The 12,624-nt window shown below is 48.2% G+C and overlaps 1 protein-coding gene across 10 annotated transcripts in view; it reads left to right on the top strand.

Moving 5' to 3' along the window:
• Positions 1–12,624, top strand: part of PTK2 (protein tyrosine kinase 2) — a 258,431-nt gene that overhangs the window by 73,545 nt on the left and 172,262 nt on the right. The window contains exon 1 of one of the 10 annotated variants that reach the window (XM_047842380.1): positions 3,800–3,804. The exons of the other annotated variants lie outside the window; for them this stretch is intronic. The gene's annotated coding sequence lies outside the window, so the exon portion shown is untranslated. Of the gene's footprint in view, positions 1–3,799; positions 3,805–12,624 lie in introns of those variants that run through there. 10 annotated transcript variants of the gene reach the window in all.

Here is a 12,624-nt window from a genome sequence, read left to right as displayed (position 1 = left end):
AATTTTTCTTTTAATGTTTATCTTTATTTTTGAGACCGAGGGAGACAGAGCATGAGCGGGAGAGAGGCAGAGAGAGAGGGAGACCCAGAATCCGAAGCAGGCTCCAGGCTCCGAGCTGTCAGCACAGAGCCCGATGCGGGTCTCGAACTCGTCAATTGCAAGATCATGACCTGAGCCGAAGTCGGACGCTCAACCGACTGAGCCACCCAGGCGCCCCCGGAATTCTTTTTAAAAGTACAAAGTCAGAAAAATTAAAAGTACCAAAGCAGACATAAACTCCATAAAAGCAGTGGGAAATAATGTGGAAGATATCTTGCAGAACATGTATGGGAAAGAAAAATGAAGGCGAAAAGAAAGAAAGTAGAATGATGAACTCTGAAGGTCCAATATCCAAGTAACAAGGGTTGTAGAAAGAGACAAGAGGATTAAACCACCAGAGACATGATGCAAGAACATTTTCTGGAGGCAAAGGGTGAGAGTTTCCAGATTGCAGGTTCCCAGACCCTGAGGCCCCACGCTGCCTCTCGGGCCCCTCCTCCTCCCTCCTTCTTGCAGCCCTGCGGCGCCTGTGCAACCGTGATGTGGTAACGGAAGGAGTGAGGGCTCCTCCTTTACAACTCTTACTGCCGTTGCCACGTTTTCGTAGTACTTACTACAGTTGTAAGTAAGTGATCACGTGTGTGCGCATCTCTCTTAACCGGGCTGGAAGCTCTCCGGGCAGGGATTGTATGCATCTGCACACCTCTGTCCCAGTGCCGAGCCTCGTATGTGGTGAAATCCATAGTTTCAGACTGAATTAACCTAAGGGCGGTGTGGCACGTCCATTTGCCTGCGGGGACAGGCACGAGTGAATGAGACCATGAAGCAGCGAGCCCGTGGAAAAGCATGCGGTAGCGATCACCAGTCCGGCTGGCCCTTCGCCGATGACGGCGGGGTGTGGTAACAACACGACAGGCCGGTACCGTGCTGCCACCCTGCTGTATGTCGCCGTGAGGGAGTGAGGCCCCATAGCGACAGGGTTTTCACGTGAAGTTGCACACCCAGCAGACCCAGCAGACCCAGCAGACCCAGCAGACCCAGCAGCAGCAGGGTTTGGTGAGCAAGTTCACGGTCTCGAGGTAGACTGGCTTTGAGTCTTTGCACTGGGCCTTGTGGCTTTGGGCAGGTCACGTGTCTCTGTCCCCCATCTGGAAAGTGGGGACAAATAAGGTGAAAGTGAGGATTAAATTATTTCATTTTTAAGTGCTTAGAACAGTCCTGGTGTGGTAAGTGCTGCATAAATAATTACTTAACTCAACTCTGGAAGCGCCGCCCCTCCCTCCCCCCGCCCCCCCCCCCCCCCCCCATACAGACCTTCCTGTCTCAGGAGCAGCTTTTACCTTAATGAAGTCCAAATCAGTCTCTGCACATGAGGGAAGTCACTCTTTTATCATGCGCAGCACTTTGACTCCATGGCAGTGGGGGGGGTGGTGCGGGGGCTTTGCCACTATGCTGTTTTGCTTTGGCAGAGTGCTCCCCAAAGAGAGTACCTGTGGAAACATTTCCCCAGAGGTAAATTTATGTCTCTTTCTCGGTTACAAAGAGTCGGTTATAATTATGAAATGATAGGGTTTTTAAAAAGACTTCAGAGAGTCCCAGCCAGAATATCAGCTGCTTCCCCCCACCCAAGCCTGAGAGCGGATGGGGCCCGCCAAGCTTTACTCCCCTTCCCAGAGTAGTCGTCCAGACGCCCAGCCCCCTCCTCCCCCGTCCTGACCTCCAGGCACCACGCAGCTCCACTCCCACGAGTTCAGGCGTTTAGGCCTGCGTTGTACCCAGTATCACATACCAGACTGAATTAACGGTTCTATTTCTTGCTCATCCCCCTTCGTCAGACAAGCGGTATCTGCCCCTCTTGTGTTCTGTATCTCCACAGACTGGTGGCTCTTTGCTGCTCAGTGATCTGAGCAAGAAAAATGGTTGCTGACTTTCCTTTAATCTTCTTTTTTTAATTTTTAAAATGTTTATTGATTTTTGAGAGAGAAAGGATTGTGAGTGGGGGAGAGAGAGAGAGAGAGAGAGAGAGAGAGAGAGAGAGAGGGAGGGAGGGAGGGAGACAGACACAGAATCCGAAGCAGGCTCCAGACTCTGAGCTGTCAGCACAGAGCCCAATGCGGGGCTCGAACCCATGAACCGCAAGATCATGACCTGAGCCCCCCGGGCGCCCCTGCCTTTCCTTTAATCTTATGCATGCGAGTTAGTCCAACCCCTATGCTTTTGACTTTTCTGTGGTTCTCAAATGTTTCCACTTCTTGGGCCGTGGTTAATGTTGCCCGGGTTGTAACAAAAGCTTTCTGATTGGTCTGCATGGACTTACTTGCTGCCCGGGTGCGTATCCTGACACCAGCCAGGCTCCCACCTGCCTCTGGAGCTGGCCTTGTCTCCGTTCCCTTCCGTTTGAATTAAAGCCACGTTGGCCTTTGCATTGACTACCTGGATCGTTGACCTCTCCCGGCAGACATGTCTTCTGTTGGGTTTGACGTACCTATTCTCCAGATCCCAACTTGGACCAAGTCCTATTCTGTAGGAACTTGACCATGCCCCGAGTCTGGGTGATGCTGTTTTCCCAGCGTCTCCCTCAGCACCATGTTCTTCGTGTACTTGTCTGCGATGGTCTTTCTAATGAGGGCCGTAGGGGCAGGGACTATGTGCTGTCCTGATGATCGGTCTGTCTCTTTATTCTGTCCTGATGTCCAGGAAAGCACGTTATACGTAGTCTAGTATAATACTTTGGTCGGGGGTGGGGATGAACTGGTAAATCATAATGTAACTTGATAGTTTTGATACAGGTGTCGCAGTGCTGTGTTTCCCAGACAAAACTTGCACAGGGGTCACGTGGTGATTTTGAAGCCCAGATCCTTGCGAAGTAGGTTTGTGGTGGGATTCTTACCAACTCTGGATGCTGCCTGTGCTGCTAGTCCGTGGACCGGGCTCGGAGGAGCAAGTGTCTGGTGTGGAGACGAGAGTGGGCTGTGGTGGCGGCACGCATAGCTGTGTGATGCTGGGCCCGTCGCTTAGCCTCTCGGAGCCTCGGGGTCCGGGCTCACAGTCAGAGCTACCGTACGGGGCGGGTGTGTGGATCAGACGGACCAAGTGGATTACCAGAGCGGCCCTGCCACGTAGTGGCTGGTGTGCAGGTGTTTGCTGCTTAATTGTTGGCATCATCTTCCTCGTCATACACACGACGCACTCTGGGTCGCGTGGTCTTTGTCCATGTGTTTCTATTTAATCCTTGTGATAGTCCTGTGAAATCAATGCCGTCGCCACACTGCAGTTCAAAAAATCGGTCAGATGACCTGTTGACATACTAACAGAGTGTATTTGTGGAGCAGGACTTAAAGCCAACCCAGAGTCCTAGCTCAGCATCGTGATGCCTTAGCTACTCCTAATGTAACTTGTCACGCAAAGTTCTAAATGAGAAAATACACACTACGAAACTGCTTAGGTACCTGATGCATTGGCAATATTCAGTAAAAGGCTTCTTGTGTTTTTACCTTGTGATACTGGACTCAATTTTGTCTTTTTTTTTTTTTTTTCTCTTTAAGTAAGCTCTACTCCCAGCGTGGTCCTTGAACTCACAACCCTGAGATCGAGTCACACGCTCTACTGACAGAGCCCGTGAGGCGCTGCAGTTTTGTCTTACTGAATAGAGGCTTAGCATATACTGTTTTCGAGGAAAGTGGGGTTTTCATTAAGTAGTTACTGAACATCTGCCAGGTCGCCTGGCCTGGTTTCCAGTCAGTGTGTTTGTTGGGTGGCCTTCACGTGCCACCCGGCGGGGCCGGCAGGAGCACCCCGCATTCTCTTCAGGCGGGCCCCCACGTCTTTGTCCCCCTGGCAGCAAAGTGCCGAGAGTTCCTTACGTTTCCTGTGTGCACGTCCTTTCTTCACACGCTCTCCGGATGCTCTCACCGGGCTGTTCCCCCCCCCCCCCCCCATCACCACATCGCCGGCTCAGGGCGCAGCGGCTCTTCCTTGGACCAGCTAGTGGGGGTGACCCCTTCCTTGACTTGGTCTCTAAGCCGTGCCTCTAGGATTCCCTCCCAGCCCACCGGCTGCAGCGTCTTCATTTCCTCTGCTAGTTACTCTTTCTTCTGTCTCTAAACATCACAGACACGACGCTTCACTGTCTGTGATGCTCTCAGGGCTCAGGGACCCAGTACAGGGCACAGCGCCTAGCAGGGCTCATTGCAGGGGACCAAAGAGCCAACTTTGAAGGGACACTAAGAACAAGAGGTACCAAGGAAATGTGGGGAGCGTGGCAGCTCGGTTAAGTCAGAGTGCTGAAGGAGACGGGCGCTTGAAGCCGGTGCATGCCGTGTGCTCACGTCTACAGAGAAGAGGTTCATTTCTTCTTGGCTGGATTGGTAACTGTGGCTCAGGCAACAATTTTGGCCGGTGCTCTTTAGTATTGCACGTTGCTTTTGGTCAGTTATTGCAGAAGAGCCTTCTGGCAGAAACTTTTGTTCTCATTTTGTAAATAAAGGTGTGTAATCGAAGTAAAGCACGTGTACTGTGAAGTGACTCGTGTATGTATCCTGGTAATAGATTTTACTGGTCCCTCCCCTGTCCGTGTTTATGGTGTTACCAGCCCCCGCAGCCTGGCTCCTTTCAGTCGGTGCCCCTGGGAAGCTAGCCAACGTTGGTTTCTACCACCGTGACTCAGTTTTGCCTGTTTTGGGAGTTGATATTCTCTTTGGCCAGTCGTAACATCTGTGAGATCGATCCACGTTGCCGTGTGTAGCACTCACTCGTTTCTCGTCGCCGTGTGGCCTTCCGTTTAAGAGCACAGCACAGCACAGTTTGTTTTATTCTTGATGGATGTTTGGGTGGTTCCCAGTCTTGAACTGCATGCGGGGTGCTGCTCCGAATGCTGCCTGTGTCTTCTGGTGAACACGTGCCTGTGTTTCTCTCTGGCACACGCTTGAGGGAGAGACGGCCGGTCAGGGCGGGTGGAGCTCTTCGGCTAGCGCGGAAACTGTGTCCCACGCGCCTGTGTCAGATTGCGGCCCCGCCGGCAGGCTGTGGAAGCTCTGGCTGCTCCGCGGCTTTGCCGTACTTAGCATTGTCGGTTTTTAAAGTTTTGGAGCGATAGAAAAATAATACTTAAAAAACATTTTTTTTAATTGAGATCAAATTTACATAACAAAATTTCACATAACGCGACACTGTCCTTTTTGGAGTGTACCATTCCGTGGTTTTAAGTATGCACACAAGCTTGTACGTCCGGCACCACCGTCCAGCTCCGTTGCCGGTCGACCCCCAACCCCCCCAAGCCTCTGGCGAGCGCTCCTCTACCGTTGGTCTCTCTGGATTTTCCCGTCCCGGAACTTTCGTATAAATGGACCATGCAGTATGTGGCCTTTTCTCTGGCTTCTTTTATTTACCAGCATGTTGTCAAGGTTTGTCCACGTCGTAGAGGTGTCAGTACTTCATTCCTTTTTATGGCTGAACACTCTGCTGCTCCACCGTACGGCTAGGCCAGTTCGTTCATCCACTCGTGTTACTAAATGTCACCATTCTGTTAGAGTAGAGAAGACGGAAATTATTAAGCAGCATCTTTACATTTGTGTCCTTCAAAATTTTTTTTAATGTTTATTTATTCTTGAGAGAGAGAGAGAGAGAGAGAGACAGAGCATGAGTGGGGGATGGGACAGAGGGAGAGGGAGACACAGAATCGGAAGTAGCTCCAGGCTCTGAGCTGTCCACACAGAGCCTGACGTGGGGCTCAAACTCGCAAACTGTGAGATCATGACCCGAGCCTAAGTCAGACGCTTAACCTACTGAGCCACCCAGGAGCCCCTATATTTGTGTGTTGAAAAGACATCTGGTTGACTGGCTGCAGTTATCGAAGTTTGCCTTGAGCACGTGGATGGCCGTCTGGGAAGGCAGCTTCAGTTACTTGGAGGTGCTCCTGGAGGTGCTCCTAGAAATGGTGGAGTGTGTGTGACATGTTTGTCTGTCGTGTGACTGGTTGGTGCCCTCTTGGAATTCCCTCTTCTTTAGTTAGGCCACTTCTGGGCCATTTTCCTCATCATGGTTTCTCCAAACTTTCTTTTTGTCCATTTCAGTTCCTTGTGTTGCTCTAGCTTTAACTGGATCTTACTTAGTTCAGCACAGTGGCTTTGTTATAATATTTAAATACCTAGCTCTCCACCAGCAGAGGAAGTTGGTAACACAACAGTTGCAAGAAACTGTGAAGTTGAAGAAACAGCCTCGTTACGGCTGGTTTTCTAGTTGGCTTAGGCCTGAGAGAAAAAGTCCCTTGGAACACGTTGGTCCCTCTTGGATTCCAAAGTGGACTTTTTTGGGGGGTGATCCATCAGTTATTTCACTTTTCCTAAATTATTTGGCCAGGATCCCTATCGTAGAGTTCCACCTTGGATCCAGTAAATAGTCGAGAGGAACTAGAACATCTAAGACTATGAGTCAGTGAACTTTTTGCCAGCGAGTTGAGCCTTTAGAGCGCGCACTGGTTTGGTTGGTACGTGTGCCATAGCTACCTGTGACGTATGGATCCCGCGCTCTAGATTGGGAACTCCCAGCCAGCGTAGAAATCCTCATACGTACATACTGGTGACCCTTCCCAGCAAAATTTCACACTGGACTATTAATAAATAGAATGCAAGTAACTGGAGAGTTCATTTTGATCATTAATTCTGTGGTTCTGTTTTGAGGGGATACAAATACATTGCACGTGATGACTGGTTTTTAACAATGAGTCTGTACTTAAGTTGGTCTGGGTGGGGAATACAAACACCCTGAGAGAAATAAAGAGATCACGTACTGGTGTCTGTGGCTCTGTGAGGCAGGATGGTTGGCCCAGACTGTTGATCTCTAGGCTCATAGTTTTTCCTGTTCCTCATATTCCCTGAGCTCTCTTGGGGCTCAAGGAGCTATCGGTATCATTGGCTAGTTATGGGGCCCAGAGCCTAGTTAGGTGTCTTGGGGTTAATAATATTCTGGTACTGCGGATAAAAGGAAATGTGATTCTCAGTTTTGGGGTGAAATGCAGCACCATTTGGGTTCATAGGTTTAGTTCAAAGGTTCTTGCTAGAAAGTTTTAGAGATAGAGGTGTCGGGGGGGCTCAGATGGTTAAATGTCCACTTCTTGATTTCGGCTCAGGTCATGATCTCAGTGTTCAAGGCTGACAGCTCAGAGTCTGCTTGGGATTCTCTCTCTGCCCCTCCCCCCCCCCCCCCCCCCGCTTGTTCGGTTTTTTTCTTTCTCTCTCTCCTACCCTACCCCCCATCTTCTTTCTCTCTCTCTTCCCTCAAAATAAGTAAATAAACATTTAAAACAGAAAAAGAAAGTTTTAGGGAGAGAGAATCAAATAGGCAGTTGGACAGATTGTTGGCTAATGTGCCTGTTCTGGAAAAACAGGGAACGGGAAAGTTAGGAGGGCAGAGAGGACTGGAGCGGCTGTTGAACAGTTGAGTAGACTGAACCAACAAGAGAAAGATGTCTACTGTCGTTCGCTTTTATTGGGGCCATTTGGGTTATCTAATTTAAGTCCTTCTGGATTCATTAAGTCGAGCTGGGCAGCGGTCTTCATGAGACGGGAAATACTAGAAGCCGTAGTATGGCCTCCGGGATGCTCCGTTTACCCTCACGGGTGTTAGTGTAGGCTTCACACATAATCGGTGTGGTTGAAGACACTGTCTCAAATAAGTCATTATTTCCTGTCCCATTTTTGATTAGAGGTGTCTTCAGAGAAAACCCCTTTGTTTTCACAGCATGCCGAAATCGTAAACAACCTTGAAGGCCTATCTCCCCTTGCTGTCGATTTTTAACTTTTAAGCCTTAAATGGGAGGGCAGGTGCCCATAGGGGCCGTCAGCATGGCCACCTGAGCACACGGAGGTGGCTTCTACAGCAGAGCAGTCAGCTTAGGAAATCCAGCACAGAGTGTACCTTGATCACTTTTAACATTGTAAGTTGACAAAGCACTTGTAAAGCAGAGTTTTGTTTTTTCCAAGTCCCCAAATGAGAAGGCTTAGCAGCGTTAGGCATGCCCAGTGCAGGACGTGACTGTAATATCAGGGAAGGAAAGGATCCGTTTTCCATCTGGATCACAGGACAGAATCTCTTTAACATTTGCTTTAGGAGTTGAGCTACTTAGATATATGGAAAAGATTATTTCCAATTATTTCTAGGTTTTCCTCCTTTTATAAGATAAGGGAAGAGATCATGTTGTTGTCCAGTGGCTCCAGTGGCCGTTTGACTGCCACGGCTAGCTGGTGTGCATCAGGTCCTTTGAACTTACTTTTCTTTCTAGCATTCATAACCTTTCCTTGTTTAGTAATTTTAATATACCTCTATCTTTCTGAGTTTAAATATGAGCAAGGAGGTTATGATGCACTTAACATGTTTAACTTTCAGTTTAAAACCTATTCATCTTACCAGCACTTGTTAAGTGGGTTTTCTGAATAACAGATATGTTTATTTACTTATTAAATGTTTATTGATTTGAGAGAGGGAGAAAGAACAAGCAAGCAGGAAAGAGACAGAGAGAGAGAGAGAGAGAGAGAGAGAGAGAGAGAGAGAGAATGAATCTTAAGCAGGCTCCATGCTGGCAGCACAGAACCTGGGAGGCTCAATTCCACGAACCCTGAGATCGTGACCTGAGCCGAAATCACGAGTCAGATGCTCAACCAACGGGGCCATGCAGGTGCCCCAGTAACAGATATGTTTAAATAGGTAAAATGTAAGTAAGACTGTATGTAACTCAGCACAAATGGTATTCTTTGTATTTTGCCATTCCTCATTTCCTTAGGATTTTCTTTTAAGTCTCCAAAAATCATTCACCAATTACTTTCCAGGTCTCAATATTAATGATCTTAGAGATTAATTTAAAGTTTATATGAAAAATGAATGTCGAGTATTATCAAATATAGTACAATTTTTACAGTGATACCTCAAATAAAGTAAATGATGTATTTAATTTGCCATATTATCTGAAATTCAGAAAACAATCTTTAAGTTTATTTATTTTGAGAGAGAGAAAGCGAGTTTGAGTGGGGGAGGGGTTGAGAGAGAGAGAGAGAGAGAGAGAGAGAGAGAGAATCCCAAGCAGGCTCCGTACTGTGAGTGAGAAGCCTGATGTAGGGTGTGAACTCACGAATCATGAGATCATGACCTGAGCTGAAATCAAGAGTTGGATGCTTAACCGACCCAGCCACCCAAGAGCCCCCCAAAACAATTTTTAAATAAAGACATTAGTTGAATTATTATACAGGCAGCCCATGCTTGGCATGGTTCTAGAATGCACAAATATCCATTTCTGTGGCTTAGTTAAATGATACTAATCCTCAATAGAATGGTTCAAATTCAGTTTAACACATATCAACTGTGAGTAAATGCGTAAAGTACAAACTCAGTCTACAGATCACTACGTACGTAAGAGATGTGAAGTGTGATCAGTGGCCAGTCACGCTACCTCTGTCACAGTCTGTTCGTGACTGGCCACTGTGCGTCTGCTGCTCAGTTTATACACAGCGAAGTGTGTGGTTGCGTTGCCTTCTTCTTTGCTAGTGATAAACCCCTGTGACATTTTATAAAAATGGATCATCAAAGGGAGGAATTGACCAACAAAGATGAAATGAAGAATTGAAACAAGAAGTGGTAACACTGGAAGTGATGTTGTGCTTACATGTGAAGGTGAAGGGCGCCTGGGTGGCTCCATCGGTTGAGCGTCCGACTTTGGCTCAGGTCACGATCTCATGGTTTGTTAGTTCGAGCCCCGCGTCGGGCTCTGTGCTGATAGCTCAGAGCCTGGAACCTATTTCCGATTCCGTGTCTCCCTCTCTCTCTCCGCCCCTCCCCTACTCGCGCTCCGTCTCTGTCTCTCAAAACTGAATAACCATTAACAATTTTTTTTAAAAAAGAAAGAAGATGTGAAATCGGTGACTGTGTAGTAAGAATGGGAGAGGCCTTGGTTTGCGTGAAGCCGCCATAGGGACCCGTAGACACAGTTTCATTAACTTGGCCAGTGGATCAGGGAGTTATTTCAACTTTTAAAGCCTGTGTGGGGAGTTTGGATAGGCTGTAATGTGACAAGTGGAGATCGTGCCGATGCAGGAACCCGGCAGCTGGCGGGAAGTGAAGAGTAGCGGGTGTGCAGGTGCAGTGGGGCAGATGCGCCGTGCAGACTACTTTGCAGGGTCCCAGCTGAAACAGAATTACAGAAAAAAAATAGACTGTAGGAACGTTGACTTTGCTGTTGATTCAGACTGTCTAGTTAATGTGGTCAAATGGGCTTGGTAAATAGAGGGGGACTTGCTAACATAAATGAAGAAAACAGTTGTGACAAAAAAGAGCATGGCCCTGAGGGCTTCACCGTAGAGGGGTTTTCGGAGATACACTGAGCGTACCAGGGACGAGATGTTAGATGCTGGCCCAAAACTTAGAAAGGAGTGTGACAGTTTGCCGAGGCAACGGAAAGACTCTTGCTCTGTATCTTCTGTTCTAGAACGAGGTGAAGAAGAGGCAGGTGTGGTTCAGACCACGTTTGTCAGGTCATCTTACGGTTCTGCGCCCCTGTGCACAGCGAGAAACCACCTGTACTGACTGTAGTTTGAATCCATGTTCTGTCAGTTACCTGGTGCTGATCATAAGTCATCCCAACACTTAATGTCCTAAAATGACAAGAATTACTTACTTTGTTCCGATCTGCAGTCTGGGCAGGGCTTGACAGGGACAGCTTGTCTCTTTCCCCCAGGTGGTCGCGAGGCTGGCCCAGCTGGGAGTTCACTGTCAGGGGGTCCACTGTCAGGGTGCCGCTGCCTCGCGGCCGGGAAGTTGATGTTGGCTGTCAGCCCGACGCTCAGCTCAGGCTTTGGTTCACGGAGCTCCGTTCTTGGGCCGCTTGCGCTTCTGGATAGCATGGCGGTCCCATTTCATGAACGAGCATCCCAAGAGAACCAAGGGGACCTAGTTTGCCTCTTAATACCTAGCATAGGATGTTTCTTAGCCTAGTCAGAGGCTCCCCCAGATTTGAGGGGAAGGAAGGAACAGAGACTCCACCTGTTGAAGAGAGATCCAGAGTCACCTTGGAAGAACAGGGTTGGGCATGGGAGGTATCGGTACAGCTACCCTTGGAAAATAGAAGCTGCCACTTACTGATATATATATTTAAGCAATGTTAGCTTCTCTGTTAAGTAAAATCAGTGTAGGAAATTTAGGGTGTTCAGGTTAGGTTTTTTATGAGCGAAGAAACCCAGATCTTGTGTGAAAGAACAAAATTTGGGAGAAGAAAGTTTTTATACCAGTCTAGTTTGTTTAAGGGTTTACTTTAACTAGGATCACCACCAACTTCTTAAAAATTCTCCAGACTTGTTTATGTCTTCACTTTTTTTTAATTTAGTTGTATCGGTTTGCATTCTTTGCAGCTTCTCTCAAGTTCTGGCAAGCTTCTCAAGTTTTATTGAAGGGCCAGCATATTTCAGGTGTAATCAGTTTGCTGTCTTGGTGGGGTCTCACCATGCAAGTTCCCGGGTGAATTCCCGAGTGAGTACCATCTCAGCAAGTCTGGACATGTTTGTTCTTTCTCTTTTGCATGTGCTGTTTTATGGGACGTTTGTATCAGACCGTGGGGGTGGAGGGTGGTGCTCAGAGCGAACTCCAGCGTTTCCTAATACCTTGTTTCCTGACACCCTGACTTGGGATTGTCCTTATTCCTCCAAGAGAAGAAAAAGGTGGGCCCCAGGACTTCTTGAGGTGTCTCCTGTGTTAAAGAGAGCGCTGAGGCTCTGCTGGTCAGCAGCGAGGTCAACACTCCCTTTACAGGAGGCCCTGGACCCCCGTGCGGTGTGCCAGGTCAGAGCCCTCTGATGCCTCAGTGGGGGCGCAGCAAAGCGTGCACGGCAGGCTGGCGTTGGTGCTGGAATTTCACCATTTACGACAAAATTGGGGTAGAACTTGGTGTAAGCATCTGGCTAGAAACTTTCATAGTGATTTGGCAGTAGTTTTATGTTTAAAATTTTTTTTAACGTTTATTTGTTATTGAAAGACAGAGACAGAGCGTGAGCAGGGAGGGGCAGAGAGTGAGGAGGACAAGGGATCGGAAGCAGGCTCCAGGCTCCGAGCTGTCAGCACAGAGCCCGACGCGGGGCTTGAACCCACAGACCGCGAGATCATGACCCGAGCCGAAGTCAGACGTTCAACTGACTGAGCCACCCAGGCGCCCCAGTAATTTTATGTTAAGTGACTCTGATGATAGAAATTTTGTGCTTTTGTCTTTTATTTTTAAATTTCATTTTCCTAGAAGTTCCTTCTCATTGCATCTTACGTAAGTATTGATCTGTGACAGGCTGGAAATCGGAACTGGTCCTTTGCCACAGGTGGCCCGAGACCCTTTCACGTGGGTCTGTGCCATGGGCAGCTCATCTCAGTTTGTACAGTTTTTTCATTTCCTCTTCTTTGACAGGTGTTTGGAAAAGATCATTTGTAGTGTGCACAGGGAGCAGCAGATGCCTGTGACCGATTAGCCTTGAAAAGTTCTAGAAGATCGAACTGGCCACAGTTCACAGAGGGCTGTGGTTGCCGAACCCCGCAGGGTGTGCGTCTCTGTGCTGACTTGGTGAA

This window comes from Prionailurus viverrinus, chromosome F2, assembly GCF_022837055.1.
Source record: "Prionailurus viverrinus isolate Anna chromosome F2, UM_Priviv_1.0, whole genome shotgun sequence".
NCBI classification, from domain to species: Eukaryota; Metazoa; Chordata; class Mammalia; order Carnivora; family Felidae; genus Prionailurus; species Prionailurus viverrinus.
The sequence above is the reverse complement of the archived record's forward strand: the minus strand, read 5'-3'. Positions and strand labels throughout refer to the sequence as shown.